Here is a 19,001-nt window from a genome sequence, read left to right on the forward strand (position 1 = left end):
GAACATTTTATTTCGTATTTCGGTATTTTATATAACTGTAGTGCCTGACTATTTCCTTGCAAATACGTTCATATTCTCTTTTTATGTAAAACACCGAGATGAATACTGTCTTTGCAACAGTGACGAGGATGTAAAGCTTGCTTCCGAGTCGTGTAGTGGATAACTCATGATATTCCTCAAGCTCTAAATGTGTGTGAGCTAAGGAGAAAAGATAGCCTTATCTTTCAAAGTTTTTCCCACTTTAGAGAATTTCCACTACTCAAGTGAGAAGCAAACCATTGTGCTTGGATGCATTTAGTAAGACGGCACATCATTTTTTGATGTTATTATTTGCCACGTTATTTCCTTTGCATTTCTTACGGAGTATGAAGTTACTGTTCTTTGCAGCCCCATCTACAATCATTTTTTTGCTGCAGGGCGGCTTATGAACTACAGGAAGTGCCACTCTATTGACTGCCTATAACGATAGAACAAAAAAATGCTGGTGGCTCTGCCTTGGAGGGAATTTTTAGAAGTTCCTTACATCAATGCGCCGAGTTGAGGCGTGGAGTCTTTTTGCCCGCATCTGCTCTGTAGCGAAATTTGCAAATTAAAAACAGTGAACATTCCTCATGCATTTTCAGTCAGAAAGAAAGCCACGAATGGTCTGCACCGGAAAAATACCGGCAGGAGGAGCAAGCATCTGAGTTTTTAATGCAGGCAGATTTTTCCCTCGATTAATGTTCCTTGTCCTGTGACACGTAAATCACCGAAATTGTTTTTTTTACAGCGCATATCAGTGTCCTACGGCATATGAGACAGATACTGCGCTATTTCCTTTCCCCAAAAACCAATTATTATTATTATTAGCGCATATCAAAAACCCTAATAAAAAACTACAATCCCGGTGCAACGCCAAATCCTAATTGCAAAAGCTAGCCAACCTATTAGCACAGCGTTAGTCGCGTAAGTAATATAAACCAATTTTTCTGAGCCCTGTGCAAGTTGTGAGCTACTGTAACTCTTTGTGCCGAAGGAGAAACTCTTAATGTTTTGCTCCTGATTGTGATAATGCACGATACCACGTACTGCATAATTCATGTAAAACACATCTATCGGCATACTAGTGACGTCCTAGTAGGCACTCTAGCTTAAACGCCACACTGGGAATATAAAGGAAACTTATGTATGTTTCTAAAAATGTGACGCTGTCTGCCACTGTTTCCTCAGAACCCTCTTCAAAACTCCAGAGAGAGTGCCGTCCTATTGTGCTCACCTATATTTCCTACTATAGCCAAAACACTTTTAGTAGAGTAAAATAAAGAAAGTCTGAAAAAACACCGGTAGGCCTTCTGTAAATGAGCGAGCAGTGTCGAATACACAAACGCGAGATGTAAATATCACGCTGAGAGTGGAGGATAGGAAGCCAGAGCAGAGTACCAGACTGCCGTCCTACTCGTCGCCTCTCATCGGAAGTCTGAGACGTTCTTGTCTGCCAAATCAGAACTCCGAACAAAAACCATGTTTCCCGCAATCCTCCGCCTCAGCCTCACACCGGGTCGATGCAGCGAAAACTGATTCATTAGCGGCAGTCGCCTGAGGCCGCGGCAAGAAGCACGAATGCCCTGGCGCAAGAAACTGAGGATTTGTGGGAGCTGCCGAAAGGACGGATATGTCAGGCCATCAAGAATTAAGGGAAGTGCCTCGTGACAAAGAACTGCGGATTGATTTCTGAACAAGAAGCCTCCAACCCCTTTGGTTTCCTTCTTTGTTGCAATTTAAGCTTATACGTTCGCACCCTTTTTCAGGACAGAGGAGCAGTCACTGCGATTATAAAACATACAAATAACATTGCACGCTTGCAGCGGAAACAAACAAATATAGACTATAACTCGTATGGCAGGAGAGACAGAAGAGCGAAATTTGCAGTAAAAAGATCCAGGAGAGATGACACCAATGAACAGCGTTAGTTGATTATGGGTTTTCTCGAGGACGTACTACGCCGGGTGCTCTAGACGGGGCGGCTTCTATCATTGCCGCACTCTAGCTTTTCTAGTGGCCGCATGCATTAATTCCTTGTTTTCTGTTCTCGTTCCAGAAATTTCGACATCAAGGGGAAAAGCGGAGGCTTGCAATTTGTATTGCGGTGGTTTGGTAGCTCTGGTTATAATATATAACAAGTAAGCGGACAAATCCTCTGGCTGCTGTAGTTCAAAAGTTATCTATCGGTTCCCCTTTTATTAGCACTGAGAGCAGCGCTGTAACTATGGTGAGTGCAAAAAAACTAATGTGCCTAGAAAACATTCATTAAATGGACACGTTGAGAGTGGATGTGGAAACGTGCGCGCCGTTGTGTTCCTCCTCTTTCTGGCTTCTGTCATTGCCCAAGTTAAGCGTGCTGCAAGGACTGTGACGAAAGGCAACAGAGGCTCACCCACGAAAGGTTTGATTGTTAATGCCGTTGGTCTCAATTCTACTCCCTGTAATATACATCTTCACTAAAAACCGGCTCGAATGCCTCTGAATATCCGACCAGCCAGAAATTGAGCAATCCAAGCCTTGGAAATTAATGAGCACGGTGCGACGCGTGAAGATGACGTCTCATGGGGAGCATAGTTCGGGCCCGGTCAAACCAATGAAAGGATCAGCAAGTTTGTTTGAATGCAATCTTAGAACCATATTGCACAAAGCAGCAAATATGTTATTCTTTTTCTTCGTGAGCTGTTTTGTAGCGTTATCGAACTTTTATAAATGCCGACTGTTGTCATAAAATTTATCCATCAACAAGTACACAAACATGTCGTTTTTGGTGTAAAAAAAATGTCAGAAAAGCATCCCAAGCTTGTTGTAAACCTACAAAAGAAGCTGGGCCAGGCGGTTATGTTGCTTTTTGCAAGGTAAATGAACCTAAATAATAAAGGAAACAAAATATGGAGTTATGTTTTTATAAAAAAGTGCAGAAAACGACTTGATTTTTTTATTTTTTTTATTTTCTGGGTCGCTTTTGCAGCTTGGCACTAAAATCAGGTATCACATGATATCTGATGTAGCCCCATTCGCGTAATTTTATGCTGAATAATGTGGAGCTTGCTTACGAGTGACCAAGTCCTATTGTTATGCACGAAATAAGTGAGTGGCTGTCTTATAAATACCTGGACCATTCTCTAGTTTTCTGAATTAACCATTTCTAGCTGCGCAACACATGAATTGTGAAAATATTTCTGCTTCAAACTTTCCCTTTAGAACAGTAGCGTTCCTTGTCAAGAAATTTCCTTCATCAAATCTTATTCTGGGCATAGCGCGACCATATATTCGTGGCCGCGAAATACAACGAGGGTGTGTAGTTTCTACGAACACTATCGTTGCTGTAGAAATCGCGCAAATTTTGCTTTCGTCGCTCTCTTTTTTTTTAGAACTCACAATCCTCACTGGCAATTGGGTCCAATTTCTATCGCCTAAGCGCGTTGCTGCACGCCTTTCACCATCCCATTGCGTAACCCACACCGTCTATCACTGAAAAGCTGGTGCCCTGTGTCTTGTGAAGCCATCTATTTTTTTTTGAACTATGAAAATTTGAGCCATAGCGTTAATTTGCATAGACTCCTCATTTTCCACATCAAATGTGCGATTCCGTTTGAGATTTCGGAGAAAAATGTGATATCTTGAATTTTGCCACGACCTGAAGAGCCGTGCAGGTAGGCCTCGGGGAGAACCCAAGACTGAGAGCTTTTAATTGGAGAGCCAGGGTTCAGGTCATAGAGACAGACCGCCTCGAGAGCCAACCCCTGCTTCGTCGTCGTTTTGAGTAAGCGTGGAGGCCGCGCGGTGCGTTAGGCACGTGGCACACTTCCCCCGGCCCCCCTCCCCCCGCGCGCGAAAGCAAACATCGTCTCGATGTGGAATGGGTTATGCACAGGGAAAGAAGAAGAGAAAAAAAACGAAAAATAGGGGTGAGGTGAACTAAACATGTGGCGCTAGCTGAGAGGTGAGGAGAGTCATGTTCGCACGTGGGGTAAGGAGATAAAGGTATGAAACACAGCGTGCACACAGCGCTCAATCATGCGAAAAGAACCTTTTTAGGCGCAATACATGGACGACTTCAGGCCGTTGACGCTGACGGCCGGCGACCAAAGTTCCATCAGGAACAACTTCGTAGTTGACGCTGTTCAGGCGGCGCAGGACTTTGTATTGGCCGAAATACCTATTGATAAGCTTTTCGCACAACCCCTTGCGGCGCACGGGTCACCCGGCTCGTAGTGCACGTCCCTGTGCCGAAGGTTATAGTGTCGAGCATCGACGGATTGCTGGTCCTTGATGTTCAAGCGGGACAGCTGACGGGCTTGCTCTGCTTGTTCCACCTCCACCAGTGTCACGACCTGAGGAGCCGTGCTGGGGAGAGCCCGAGACTGAGAGCTTTTAATTAGAGAGCCGGGGGCCAGGTCACAGAGCCAGAGCACCTCGAGAGCCAACCACCGGTTCGTCGTCGTTTCGACTGAGCGTGGAAGCCGTGCGGCGCGTTAGGCACGTGGAAATATATATATATATAAAATATCACTGTGTTCCACACCAGCAGGCGTTTTCATACGTGATCGTGATGATAGGAGAGAAGCAAATGATAGGGCTAATATTTGTTCGTTGACACATTTCATAGTAAACTAAGTGTCGATACAGAGTATCGGTCGTGTTTTGCCTCACTCTTCTCTAATTATCTCTGTCTGCTGCTTGTGAAATTGCATTTCAGCATTTAAAAATATTCAAAGGCATGTCAAGAATGTTACCCGCTCGCTTCAGCAGCGGCGGGAAGGTATATATTTCCTAATTGTACAGTAACTGAAAAGTAATTGTTACCTGTTATTTCTGCTGTGCAGTAAATTTGTGCAAGAGATGTATATTCGATTTCTGTCAGAAATATTTGCATACAACCACGTCCGACTTGAAGAAAAGCACTTGTTTTGGCTAGTTGCTCCCCCAGTAAGTGCTTCGATGAACTTGGTGGAAAGCGTCGGAAAACGTAAAACGAACATGTTGATAGGTTACGGGTGCTGTCGTGTATTTCCAAGCCCCGTTCTGTCTACATGTGTCTTTTCTGCGTTCTAGCGCCGTTTTCTCTGTGTTCACAGAATGTACTTCAAAAAGAGCACACAACTGTTTCACACCGAGCAGATTCTTTCAACTAGTCTGCACGAGACTTCAAATTTCTCTGGCGAGAAAGCATTCCTAAAAAGAATGGCATTCCTTCTACTTATCTTTCCTGTAGCAATTGCTTCCAGGTTAGCCGCTGCGAGAGGTCACAGGTCCCGGTAAGAATGCCACTAAGCACATTCTGTCTTCCCACAAAAGTTATGAAATTGGCTGTGTGCCAATCGCAATCTTTCGCCCTCTCTTCCACACCTGAGCGCCGCGACGTCGGCACGTTGATTGCATTACCCAGCGAGATTACGGTGGAACTGCGTGCCTTCAGCACCCTTGGCGCATTCCTCCAAACCCCGACGGAGGTAGCGTAGCCGCGTTTCCCTGCAAAATCTGCACCCCACCAGAATATAGATATGAATATTCGCCGACATCTCTAAAGTTGTTATGGTTTCGCGCCCCGCATTCGGTAGCCTGCTCTGCTGAATTCTGTATTGCAGTGATTTTGTATATATCACTCTATCGCTCCGGCTCTCTCTGTGACCTGATTGCATTTTTTGAGGCCTTAGAAAGAGCTAAGAAAGATAAACCTGACAGTTTCAAGAGCCTTGAGGGCACACGGACGCACATTTGGAGATGTCTCGCTCAGGTATAGTACTGCCAACTAGGTCTTTTTCAGCTTTTGACTCGTAGGATCTTATTTTCAGCCGGCAGGTATAGCTTTAATGATTGAAGTCACATGGCGGAATCCCTTGGCTGCCATAGCTTCAAATTAATAAGTACTGTGAGCCTGGCTGCCTTCTGACCATCTACACCTCTAGCAATCGCCAATGTAGAAGTACATTAATAGTGAAAGCAGGAAACGACGAAAGCAAGCTAACGCATTCTATTGTGACGGTGCATATGCTTAGATGTGCAAGCAAAACTACGCTCCAGTTCGTGCAATGTACAACAGAAATCCAAGCGTGCCGGATGCCAAACTGAAATGGAAGGCAGTGAATAACGTGGCGCCATAGAAAAATGTTGCTAAGAAAGTATTCATTTGTAGTGATAACAGGACGAGGCGCCAGGAATGACGTCTGTATAGAGGGAATGACGCCGGTCCTCCATGCTTAGTCACTGAAAGTTTCATCGACTATCTGGGACGAGAGAAATCTGGATACTCGTTGCTCAGAAGCAAACCGCAATGCCCTGAGCTATCCGTGACCCACTGAATTGGTAAAAGTCTACTCTCGTCGCAACGAATAAACGTAATCTAGCCCCACTCTTTTTACGTGCAGTTAAGTTCAGCCGGTTAGAAGCATTCAAGTTCATGCTCCGGAGACGTTAGCTAGCTGAACTGAAGTTTCAGTTCACCTATGTTTAGCAATAAAGCTCTAACTGGGTAGCATAGGGGACTCACGGTTTCGTCGAAGGTCATGAGCTTCATAGATGGTTTATCTTTAGTTGTGGAAAGTTTGCCATGCCGGGACTCAAGAGCGACATGCAAATGTTCTCACTAACCACAGTCGTTTTAGTGTTGCATAATGGGCAGCATTTTCATGAGCACTTGAAACCAAAATTAATGTGTTTCGCACTAGCGGTTCGTGTTCCTTTCTCTTTATCTCAGTGACACGATTATGCTGTTAACGTCGTATAACATCTTCCTCTATCGTCACTCCCTCCAGATACCGTGCATCCTGCTCACGGCCTACGGTGGCATCACCAAACTTCACTGCCTTGTAGTTTTAGTTTCATCCCTTCGCTTATTTTGCTGCGCTTAAGGTTCGAACAGCGTACAAATAATTTTTAGCAATCTCTTGCGCTATGAAAGAGACGGTAAGTCACACCTGGAAAATAGGTGCACCAAGCACCTTTGCTAATTGTGGAACGCAGTTAATTCACTGAAAACACATGAACGGGAGAATGTCTGAAACGTCATTCGCAAACCTGACTCCAGACTAAAGGTGGCAATGTGACTTGGACAAATGCGCATGTTCTTTATATAAATAAAGATCGCTAGATTGTTTTGTTTCTCAGATCCATTTACATGATCTTATCATACTCGTTAGACATAAAAAATAATGTAACTGAGGCCTAAGTTTTCCGCTGTGTCTGTCTACTCGTTCACCGGTCCCTCAACTGTCTTGTTACGCTGCTGTTCGCGCGTAAGTGAAATCCAAATGAAAGAGTTGTAGTACAGATATACACCAATTTAGTCTACGTAGTTATTTACATAGAAGGATAGCCTAAGTGTAATCTTGAAAAACCTTTAAACCTACGCTCGTCAGAAAAACATCAATCCAGCTAATCTTGAAGCAATCCACTGAGTCTTATGCTGCGGAGGAAAACTGGCAACAAAAGTTACAAATATGTTCGGTTTGTTTTCAATCTTTTCATTTTGTTTCTGTACCCCTCTAATATAGCGCGGTACTGTTCTAGGGTTTCGCCTAACGAAAAGCAGTTTGCTACTTTCTGCATTCGTGCTCCCTCGATATTACGAGCACTGACCGAGAAACACGACTAGCTAAAGCAGCAGCTGCAGCTAGGCGTTACGCAAATGCCAAATTGCAGGCCGTTGCGCAGGCCGTCAGCGCGGTAGAGCGCACGCGTGACCGTAAAACATGCCGAAGAAGTGTACTACGAAAGGGAAAAGTCAATTACGTTTAACGTTGCGCTTGACTTTTTGCGCTCGTACACTTGTACCGTGAGTGACGTGCGTCTATTACGGGTAAAGCGTTTTGCCTCGCGGGTAGATCCGGTAAGTACAAGCTGCTAGAGCTAACGGTATCTGTTCTCTTCATTTTCATCTTTTAGCGGCCCAACTGCTTGTTGCATCCTCTCGTGCCATATACGTGCAGTTCCGCACGGTGCTTGTAACGTTCTCGTGTACGACGCCGGCATCCTGGTGTATAAAATATCGGAAGCCCGTGCTTTGCGACTATAACCAACTAAGATGTTACAAAACATAGCCTATCAGAATCAGAGAGGCAGGAAGAAAAAACTAAGAAAACGATAACGATACTCTTTACAGCAAACGGTGCAGCCGTTGGGGACGATTTCTGCGATAGAATAAGGAAATTTTCTTTCCTTTCCTCGCGCAAACTTAAGTATTGAAATGATTTGCCCATAAATGACAATTTATGCGGCTGGACCTTGGCGCCACCGACAAGGGGCGTCTGCGCAAGTTGCGCGTTTTTTATTTCTTTTAACGAGTACCTTAATCGTCTGTTCAATTTAATTCATACGCTGCAACTACACTTTACCGAGAAGAGTAATCGAACTCCTTCCATTCCTTATCCCTTCCTTCGCTGTACTGTACAGGTATCCTCTCGTAGTTTGCACACTGCAGCGTCATTTCTTGGAACTGCTTACAACTCCTACGCGGACGCGTTCAGAGCGTACGAGCGGCGTTTCAAAAGCATTCGGGGGTGGCTTACGACCGCGCTTATGACAACAAAAACTAATTGGTGTGCGAGGCGTGATGTGAATACACGTGGTGATCATCTAGTCGAGAGGAAGACGTGCCGGGATTCACGTGCGCCCCAGCCGAGAACGACACAGGAAGTGTGAGGCACGCGCATGGAAAAGGATTACAAGGCCTGCCGCACCACCACCACTGCGCAATGCTATTCATCAACTAGGCCTCAAGTTGTAGTGGGCTGCTTAGCCTTTATTCCAGTCGGTCCCATTTTGCAGATGTTGGACACAAAGGACCATCTGGTCTCATATAGTAATCCACAGGGGTGGCTCAATTTTTTAGCTACCATAAAAATATTTACAAGGGTGAGCATATACTGGCTATTGAGCCAATCCAACAATTAATCTTCCAAGAAATGTCAAAACCTAAGCGCGTACTACAGCCGACACAGCCGTACTGAATCACGCTTCTAATACAGGCCCTTCTACAGCTCATGTGCTCTGCGTATTCCAACGCAGGAACTACAGGTCCCCCAACCGACCAAGTTTCTATTGGAGATGTCAAAACAAAGCCAACGTTACCGCTGCATCTATTAATGTCTTCTTCTCTTCTACCCTCCCTCTCGCAAAAGGAAGCGGAAACCACTTACAGCATTTCCCACCTTTCGGCGTTTACAGATTAAAGCTGACTTCAACACAGGCTAGAAATTTGGGAAAGTTAAGCAAGCTGAAGAATATCCTTTAAAACTTTGTGCCCTTGAAATGAACACGTGCGCACACCATTTCCTAGAGCATTTTGTCACTTACGAATTCTGTTTTAACAATGTAAATGCACGCCTTTTTCGTTGAGTGAATTACCTTATCGTGCTCAAAAAAATGTTCTAAGAGAACTTAACACTTGATATTCCTACATGCCGTTTCCATGACTTCCACCTTCTGCAAACAACTAGAATATTTGAGTAGCACAAGGAATTAAAGCTTATTTTTTGCTTAAAATATATAAGATTGTTTTCAAAAAAGTAAAAATGGCATTTCACATATGGATGCATTATGAACTTATTTATCGCTCTTTTATGTTCGCGCCAAACCAAAACAAAAGTACAGTTAGTTATTCGAAGAGACGAATAATTACATGTTATGTTGCTGACTGTTTACGACGATGTGTTAAGGAAAGTATGAGGACCTGTTCTCGCACTGAGCAGTAGAAAGAAGTGCACCGAGATGTAAGCCGCCTTTAAATTCTTCATAATTGGAAATCGCATATTTCAAATCTGTTTTCATAAGAAATGAACCGCGTTTAGATCAAATTTTTAGTCGTGGTTCAAAATTTTGCTTTCAATTTGAGGCGAAAAAGAACTTTGGAAGTCATTTATCGGAACATTGATTATTGATGAAATAATGCTTAGAAAAATTTTCAAGAAATCTAGCAGAATCCAGGTTCATTTGCAATTATTGCAAGCTGCTTCCATTAGATGAGCAATGACTGAGCCCGGAGAAGACATTTCAGGGAAATGTTTATGTTTATTTCAATTCAGAAGAAAAATTAAAATTAGTTTCAAGAAATGCTTTTTGTCATGCGTACAGATCAGCAAGGCACCGTTCTCCTGCCATAAGAAGCCGGAGAGGGCACCGTTTGTGTGTTTTTTTAATTGCGCAAATATCCGGTGCTCAAAGAAGCCTTGGTATTTCACGCGTGGTATTTCTGGCGTACGCATAAATTATCCTGTCTGGCTGGACATAGACCAGCAGTAGCTAGTAAAGGTTTTCGAACAGCTTCTTCTTTCCAGCTCTGACTACCTGCCGATTGTGACTAGCTCTTTAACATCTAGTGCCACGTACGCTGTTAGGACTGGGCATGGCGCCGATAAGCACTCTCAAAAAGACGGTTGTTGCTCCAGCCCATTTGATGCAGCAGCTGATGCTGCATGATGAAGCCATGGGTTTGGTTACTTGCGCCGCCTGGGCTCAATTCCGTAAACTATATTAAATATAGGCCACATAGTGTTAATAAATTCTCTTTCTTCGTCGACAAAAAAAGAGAGAAATACAAAAAGACACCTAGTTTTTCCCTTCAATACGGTGCGACTAATGAGTACAAAGAAAGCTGGGCGCAAGAACCACACATACAAACAGGATGCAAACTATCAACTTTTTTTAGTGAATTTGAAATAAATTTTACGTGGACTGTTAAAGGTGCGAAAAAAATGAAAGAACATATAAATATGGCTGTGTCAGGGTGCATATGCTAGCTTCTTTTCGTCTTTGGTGGATGGGCATGCATGGAGGGTCGATGTTGTTAACTGCGATTGCAATTCGCCGGTCAGATGACGTAACTTCCCTCCATGCAATGATTTATTTTCATGATCAGCACATTTTCTTCCCGATCAGACTTTTAATGATGTCATTTCAAAAACATTTATTGTGCTTTGCATAGTTTCTGATTTCTGTGCTCTATCGCATTATTCATGCCTATTACCAAACTAGCAAATAAATTCTGGGCATGTTTTGGGGACATTTTTCGGAATGAAACAGATAACGGAGCTCCCCTCTGTAACTCAAGGCAAGTTTTCACTCTTGTCAGCAGACATTCGTAGTTCATAATCCTGTCAAAACATGTAAGCCTCTGCTCCTATACTTGGAACTAAAGAGAGCGCGGCATTTAAACGCAGTTCGCATTCAGTTTTACAACTTATCAGACATCGCAGTCTTATGTATTTTCTTTCTTTTTGGGGTTTAACGTTCTAAACAGAGTCAGGCTAAGAGGGACGACGTAGTGAAGGGCTCCGGAAATTTCGACCACCTGGGGTTCTTTAATGTGCGCTGACATCGCACAGTACACGGGCCTCTAGAATTTCGCCTCCATCGAAATTCGACCGCCACGGCCGGGATCAAACCCGCGTTTTCGGGCCAGCAGCCGAGCGCTATAACCAGTCAGCCACCGCGGCGGCCGCTGTATGCATTTCACGAATAATTTAACTGCACTGTGAATACGAAAGAAATTGAAAAACCATATTAAATATTTCTTGCGTACACAGAACAGTTGAAGTTGACGCGACTTTCTCGTTCTGATACATAAGTATTTTCGGTAGTTGTATGCATGAGGTGTTTCAGCGAATGGTGTCCACATTCATGAGAGCTGTCCACTTCGAAGCGATTAAGAAATGGTCCCTCTACTTATCTTACATAAGCTACTCTTACACCTCTCAGGAACAGATTACAGCGCGTAATTTTCTTCTGTTCGTAGTCAAACCAGGTTTGAAGCAGGAACGCACACGCGCAAATAAAAACCATAGGATGGCTGCGAGTTTGCGACATCACTGACACAGCATGAGCAGGCTTTTGATCGTGAAGGAATGTAGGCATACTGGAAGTGGCATAAGTGTCCTCCAGGATGAGGAGGTGCTTGAATGTGCGGGATGCGCTTTGTGAGAGCTGCGAAGAATGCAGGTGGGAGTTGGATTTTTAGAAGTGGGAGCCCTGCAGAGGTCTTGCACAGACCGATGCCAAAGACGGAAAACCGACCAAAAACCTAAGAACAGCTGACGCTCAAACGACCGGGCCACCATAGCGGGGGCCTGGTGGTTAGAACGTCTGTTCCGCGTTCGAAAAATGATGGATGGCAAGTGCTGCGGGCCTCGAATATGAGCGATGGTTTTTTACCAGTGGGTTTGCGGTAGTAAGTATTCGGCCCTCTGCCACGTGCTCTAAGTGAGGAATGAACGTATGATTATGAAACAAATTTAAAAAAAGTCAGCTCCTTAAGGAAATGAAGTAATCTATATTCCTGAGTAGTCTCGCGTGTCGGTCAAAGTTACTGAACTCTCATAAACGCTTTTTATGGCCTTACTTGAACCCCATCATTGTGGATCCTCGCTGAGAAGCCCACTTTCGGCATGAAAGCAAGTGCGAGCTCTCGTATATCGACTTGTCTTTGCGCGGTTGCGTAGGAGTGTTCTCAGGACCAAAGGTAGTTCTCGAAAAAAAAACCGCTGATACCGCGTGGAGCCATAGATGGCTTAATTATTTCGTGGAACCCCGTTTTTTTGCAGTTAATTGTGGGAGAGAATTACCAGTGAAAATCACACAGCCAAATAAAAAACACCTCTTTCTAAACCTAATTCTCAACACAGGCACCTTGCAGAAAGAGTGAGCGAGCTTCAAACCAATAGCCACCGCGTTCAATGACATTTTTGAACTGTTGATGATGATAAATATGGATTTTTATGGCGCAAGGGCATCTGTGGCTGAAGAGCGCCATGGCACAAGGTATTTTCGATGTTTCAGGATAGGGTCAAAGACAAATTTTTCAAGAATTTGACCTCTGATAAGCCGAGCAACAGGCCAGCGAAAAGCTTGTACCCATTGTTTCAAAGGTGGGTACCCGATGACACTGGTGATCGAACTCCGCACCTCCCGCATGCGTGGCGGATGCTCAACGGTTTGGCCACCGCTGCTGTACTTCGTGTACTGCGTCGTGTGGATTAAGCTGGTGAATAATTTATTATGACATCGAATGCCACGTCCTATAGACGAGGACATAAAATTGTGGCTGAATAATATAAAATCTAAAAAAATTAAAATAAAAAAGGAAGGCAAAGAAGCAAAAAATTAAATCAATGGGAGTATGAAGACTAGATCAGAACATTTGTGAGGTTCACCTGTCCAAAGGTTCCCATACGTTGAGAGACGCCGTAGTAGAGGGATCGGGATTTACTTTCACCCAGTTCAGTTCTTAAAACCACGCAGGCCGTTCCGCAACATACTAACATTTTCAGTTTTCGAATTCATCGAATGACGCTGCTGCGTAAGGATTCGAATTTGTCAACTTAATATTGGAAAGTGAACGCCGTGAAAACAGCCACCCAGGTGGGCAGTGAGAAGCGCTTTGTTGTATTCCAGGTATGCATGCGGTCGAATCATACGCTATACCATCCAAGATACTGGCTTATTCGAAAGAAAAATAAAATAGATTGCAGTTGTCTATTACCTATTCATAGGAACCCGCAGCTAGGACGTCATCATTAGCCTGAGCATTATTAGGCTGTAGGGACACCAAGCTATACCTGCTGAATATTTCAGCCTCATTCCTGTTGCTTTGGGTGAAACTTACTGAAATAGCTGCTTACCTTTAAAGAACTTATTACTATTGCAAATATGAAACCCGTGAACCGCTCGTAACAAGAGAATGCATCAGAGAATCTGTCGACCGCCGCTAGTCTTGCAAAGATGTTCTTTTAGTGTGTATAGAATTTTTAAAACGTTGCAACACAGTGTGCATAACATTTTCGTGCTGTTAATGAATATGAGCTTACTCTGTCAGTCACCATGCTTTATTGTTACTTTACCTGGTCCAGTGACTAGTCCGAAGAGGTGACTCTGGGTTAGTGCATGCTAACAACACTATAATCAACCTAGCCATGTTCAAAGCAGGAGAAATGTACATCCCACATCGTTCATTAATCATGTTCTGCTCCAACTGCGAGTATCTTACCCGCGCAAAATTCCTAACCTCTTCCACACACCTGACTCTCACCGAACTCTGCTACCTTTGCCCTGATTTTGAATCTGTCCCTTGCCCTGGGATGATCGAATATCTTGCACTCGCCTTACGGGCCCTTTCGATGCCGATTTATTCCTTTTTTAAACAAAAATATCACTAACTAGCGTTTGCTTCCTGACCTATTCGGATCTCTTCGCCTTTCTAAACGTTAAACGTATCTTGTCTGCCATTTTGCTCTATTCCTCGCTGTTAGTGTTACCCGTATTTTTCTCGTTTTCATAGCTGGCCGTAATTTCCCCAAATCGATTTCAAGATTTTCTATTCGCCGTCAAGTTACCGCTGTATAGGTGAGTGCTGGCAAGATATAACTGTTTCATATTTTCTTGCTGTGGGATACGGGTAAGCTACTGTTTATAAGCCGAGAGTATCTGCCAAATGCACTCAACCTCATATATTTCTACTATTGAATTCATCCTTGTGGTCAGAGATAAAAATTATTTCCTTCCACTAAATACATGAATTCGATTGCAGCACCGTTGCTTCGCTGCCTACTGCAAAGTGTTGTAGCGTTCACAGATTACTGAAGAAAAACTTTATAATTTTTAACACTAGTTATTAGATACACTGTCCGGCTCTGTCTCTCAGGACCCCCTTGTGCTTTGCAATCCGTCCCCTAAGTTATTTTGAAGAAATGTTTAGTGAAAGTCAAGGTAAAGAAGCTATTGTTATTCAGCGTTTATTCCCAGACCTTTCCATACTACCTCACTGAATACCTCCTGTAAACCCGCCTGCGAATAATACAGCTATTTCAGTGCATACCTGGAGATTACATGTGTCCTTCCCTAAAACCAGTAAATATTTGTATTGGAGTGCACTTCGTGTGGAGAATTTTTGTGGTTATGCGGCTGGTTGAGTTAAATTATAGTACATTGAGATAAGACACGTCGAAACTCTGATTCCCTCATGCCTCCATTAATGATGAGGTATACACTGAGTGAAATGCTTTGTCGTAATCAATTTATCTTATTTTTTATTATTCTGTGGATTTATATTTTATTTTACTGAAAGTGGGAATCTGGTGCCTTCACAAGTAGCCTTTCAAAATCCAGCCTATATAGCTTCTTTACTGAAATCCACACCTTATCCATTTTTTAGCGATTACCTTTCTTTTCAGTAATCTACCTTATTAGATGTAGAAATTTTTTTTACCTCGCATTAGATGCTTCATTTTAAGTGGTTCTACTATGATCAAGAGTGATTTATTGAATGTCTCTATTCTTTATTAGTTTCGGTGGAATATTTTGCAGGGCTTTTACAGACATTTCTTGTTTGCACACTGGATGTATGTTCTTTATTTTATCTGCTAGTGTTCCTGCTTTTGCCATTGTTGCTGTACATTTCATGAGGAAATTCTGTTGTCTCCTGCTGTTATGTAAGCAAACATGCGTCCTTGCTTGGTGGAATTGGCCAAGTTTTGTACAGGGGCACAAACCCTTTGACGAGCCTTCTACAAGCTTTTTGGGTGTGCTTCTGAGATCTCTGTGATGTTATTAGAGTTGACGTGATTTGACACTGGGGACCACCGCATCGAATTAATGTTATCCATGAAAACTGATGATGATGGATTTTTATGGCGCAAGGGCATCCGCGGCCAACGAGCTCCATGGCACAAGGTTTCTTCGATTACTCAAGGTGTGGTCAAAGACCAATTTCCCGAGCATTTCATCCCTCATAAGCCGAGCACCAGGCCAGGGGAAAGCTTGTGCCCGTCGTATCACCGGTGGGCGACCGGCGGCACTGTGGATCGAACCCCGCACCTCCCACATGCGAGGAGGATGCTCAATCTGTGAAAATTGACTCTCCAGCTTATTCTGGGTGTGTTAATAATTTGCCGCATGCAAATGACACATTTATGGTTAATAAACACATAAGTATGTGCCCAGCCGCTCACTAAAAGTACTCGCTGCTTCGGAAAATATTTAAATAAAGGGTAAGCCCATCGTTCTAGGTGTGAGTCTATAACAACGCCACGTTTTCAGGGGAAGCGCTCCGCCGCGTCCAAGGCAATATCGTTCGCTCACAGCAAACGCATTCAACAGTATCCCATAAATCCACTCCAGCTAGAAACACAAGCGAAGTTGTGAACGATACGTGCGTAAAAATGCCACCGAAAAAATTGTAACAGGTCTCTTTCCACTCGTAACGTAGACAGCGATAGGAAAACAACTTGCTCTGTATAAACGCAGTCATATATAGCCTTGCAAAATTAGAAATAAGAATAACCCTGGAACTGATCAACAGCAGCAAAGAAAAACGCACTAGTTTCTGCCGGGACCTGAACTTATACAAATGCCTGTACGTGCGCTCGTGTGAGTTGGACGCCGAGGGCTGGTGTGCGAGCGCGGAAGTTTGAAATGTGTGTCGGACATCAGTTACGTGCAGTTCATGTAGGCACCAACCTTCCGTATTTTCACGTCCTATGACGTGCTTGAGCTTATCAATATTAACTCTCTCTTTTCCCGTGGGATCGAACCCAGAAGGCGTGTTCAGTCAGGAAACGGCTGGCTGCAAGCGACATTAACCTCAGCCTGGAGAGTAAAATGGGGCCCGGGGCGTTCGCGCTGTTGTTGATGTCAGGTAATTATTTCCCAGTTCGCACCCATCTCTAGGTCTTGCCTATTTTAGGGAATGCAGCTGTTCATTTCGGAGATAGGAGGAAAGCGCACATTCATATTTAAATATAGATTCATTGATGGGTAAGAATTTCGGACGGGCTACAATGAGAAAAGCAATTTTTCGGTCACTAAAACGAAGCACGGCGAATTCTCCGACCTCATATGTCAGAGGCTTCATTAGTGTTTATGTACCAACCGTAATCGAGCAGGCTTGAAGTCCGATAGCAGTCGGTTATGAACAAAAATCTCTCTCTTAGTTCACTAAGCACCATCAGATTTTTTTTTCAGCGCAGAATCTAATCACAGGACGTGATATAGACGCTGAAACCTCTATCGTTTAGCTAAAACCTCGTATCATGTTCGCCAATGTGATCTAATTTGACAAAAATACTGATGCTCTTGTGGTGCCGCAAAGCCTATTGAACAGCACTTAGTTAAATGACTTTGATGTCGAAGTGAGTTGTCTTTCACAACAGCATACCGTCATGCACCGCAGCTTACCATCAATTTTACACTGCATCTCCTTGCCGCACGTTTGTGGGTTGAGCCGCGTCGGCGTTGTAGACGTAACCGAGAGCGAGGGAAAGGAGAGAAGGAGTGCAAGGGTACCGTGGGAGGCGCTCTCTTACACTTGCACGTGCCAGCCGCGCGGTTGCTAGCCTCCCTCCACCCACACGATGATCCCATTCAATTAATATGGGTCACAACTCACGCGGATCACCCAGGTAACCAAGCATCCCACACATCAGCTGAGCCGGGCCTGCCACTGCCTGAAGAGACTCTCGTCAACGCATGGTCCCGTATCACGAAACTCCCACCATTATCGCGATCAGCGAACCATCTGCCCCCTCCTTAGCAATCTCTGACTAAACTACTACAGGAGACATAGCTCCTGCTTTAGTTCCGTAGTTTCCCATCCCCTGCATTCTTAGCTTTGGTCCTCCAGGACAGCCTTCGCCAGAGTGCACCGCATGTGGGGCACCTACAGCTTATTTCAATCACAATACGTTTCAATGCTCGGAGTTCCTCCCTCATGCCACTTGGCAGCTCTCAGACCTCGAGCGATGAGAGGCTGCGGTGTCCAGCTCTGACTGGCCGTTCAAAAGCGGCTAGTGAAGTGGTCCTCGGGAGTTGCTGGGAAGCACCAACTTCCGGCCACAACGCGTTGCCAAGAGACGACCCGTCATTTAGTGTGTACCCATATTAAGGCTCCCAATACTGCGATAAAGCTTTCACCACCACCACCCCCAGAGAAGGGTTCCGAGCGGGACATTGCTTATTTTATTGCTACTGTGCTTACTTATAGTATATATAAACACTGGAATTAATGTCTTTTAAATGCCGCCATAATCGCCACACTCCACAGGTATCGCTTTTAAATCAAAGCGTGAAGCTTAAGCATGAAAGTGCCTCATGAACAGGTCACACACAAATGGAACTGCGCAGCTGGCTGTACAACATGAGCGCCTCGCACATGTCAAATATAAATCTGATAATGAACACCTTTTTCTCCTTTCCAGCGAAGAGGTTGAAAAAGTATAGCCAAGTAACCAATTATTATTCAACTTTAAGCAACACGCAGAGATCGTTCTACGCCGGTATAGTCGTAGTAGGAAAGACGGAGGTATCAACAGAAACGTCAGAGCTCCCAAGCAGCCAGATCTACCTTAGTAAGTATCAACTCTTCATTTCCCTGAAAGCGTTTACGTAGCAAAAAAAGCCTAAATAATTACCATTTTTGATTCGTCCAGTCACGATACTAATGTGGCCGGCCATGAAAAACAAAATGTGGTTGCATTTTCTTTACCATTTAGCTTGGCACCAGGTATTTACGTAAATTTACAGGCTCCACATTATAATTACTGCTTTATGACCCCCAGCCTACAATTATATCTAGATATGAGATTCCGAAGATAGCATAAGTACAGAGTGAAGTCCAGAACACAAAGGCTTTTTTGAAGCTCAAAGAAACCATATTCTTGCACTGCCCAAATCATGCATGTCTTCTGAGACAAACAGAAGGCCATTATAATTTATCATAACAAACGGCATACGTAGCTGAATAGAAGTATTATATTATCTTTACAAGGTGGTACTCTTGTAGCAGTAACAATCTACAAAAAATGCGATCTACTCTTGGCAGCGTTCAATAACCAGCCTTAGCTAACACTCAACGCTCTGCGACACCGCCTGGTGGCCGAATTCAACAGCCCGTTGAGTTTCATGCTAGGTGCACGATATTTTCTCAATCCCCTCGAACAGTTTCGCGGCTACCATTGCGGCCATGCATTAACTTCCAACAGCATACATATCTGGTT

Source organism: Amblyomma americanum, chromosome 5 (genome assembly GCF_052857255.1).
Source record: "Amblyomma americanum isolate KBUSLIRL-KWMA chromosome 5, ASM5285725v1, whole genome shotgun sequence".
In the NCBI taxonomy this organism is placed as follows: Eukaryota; Metazoa; Arthropoda; class Arachnida; order Ixodida; family Ixodidae; genus Amblyomma; species Amblyomma americanum.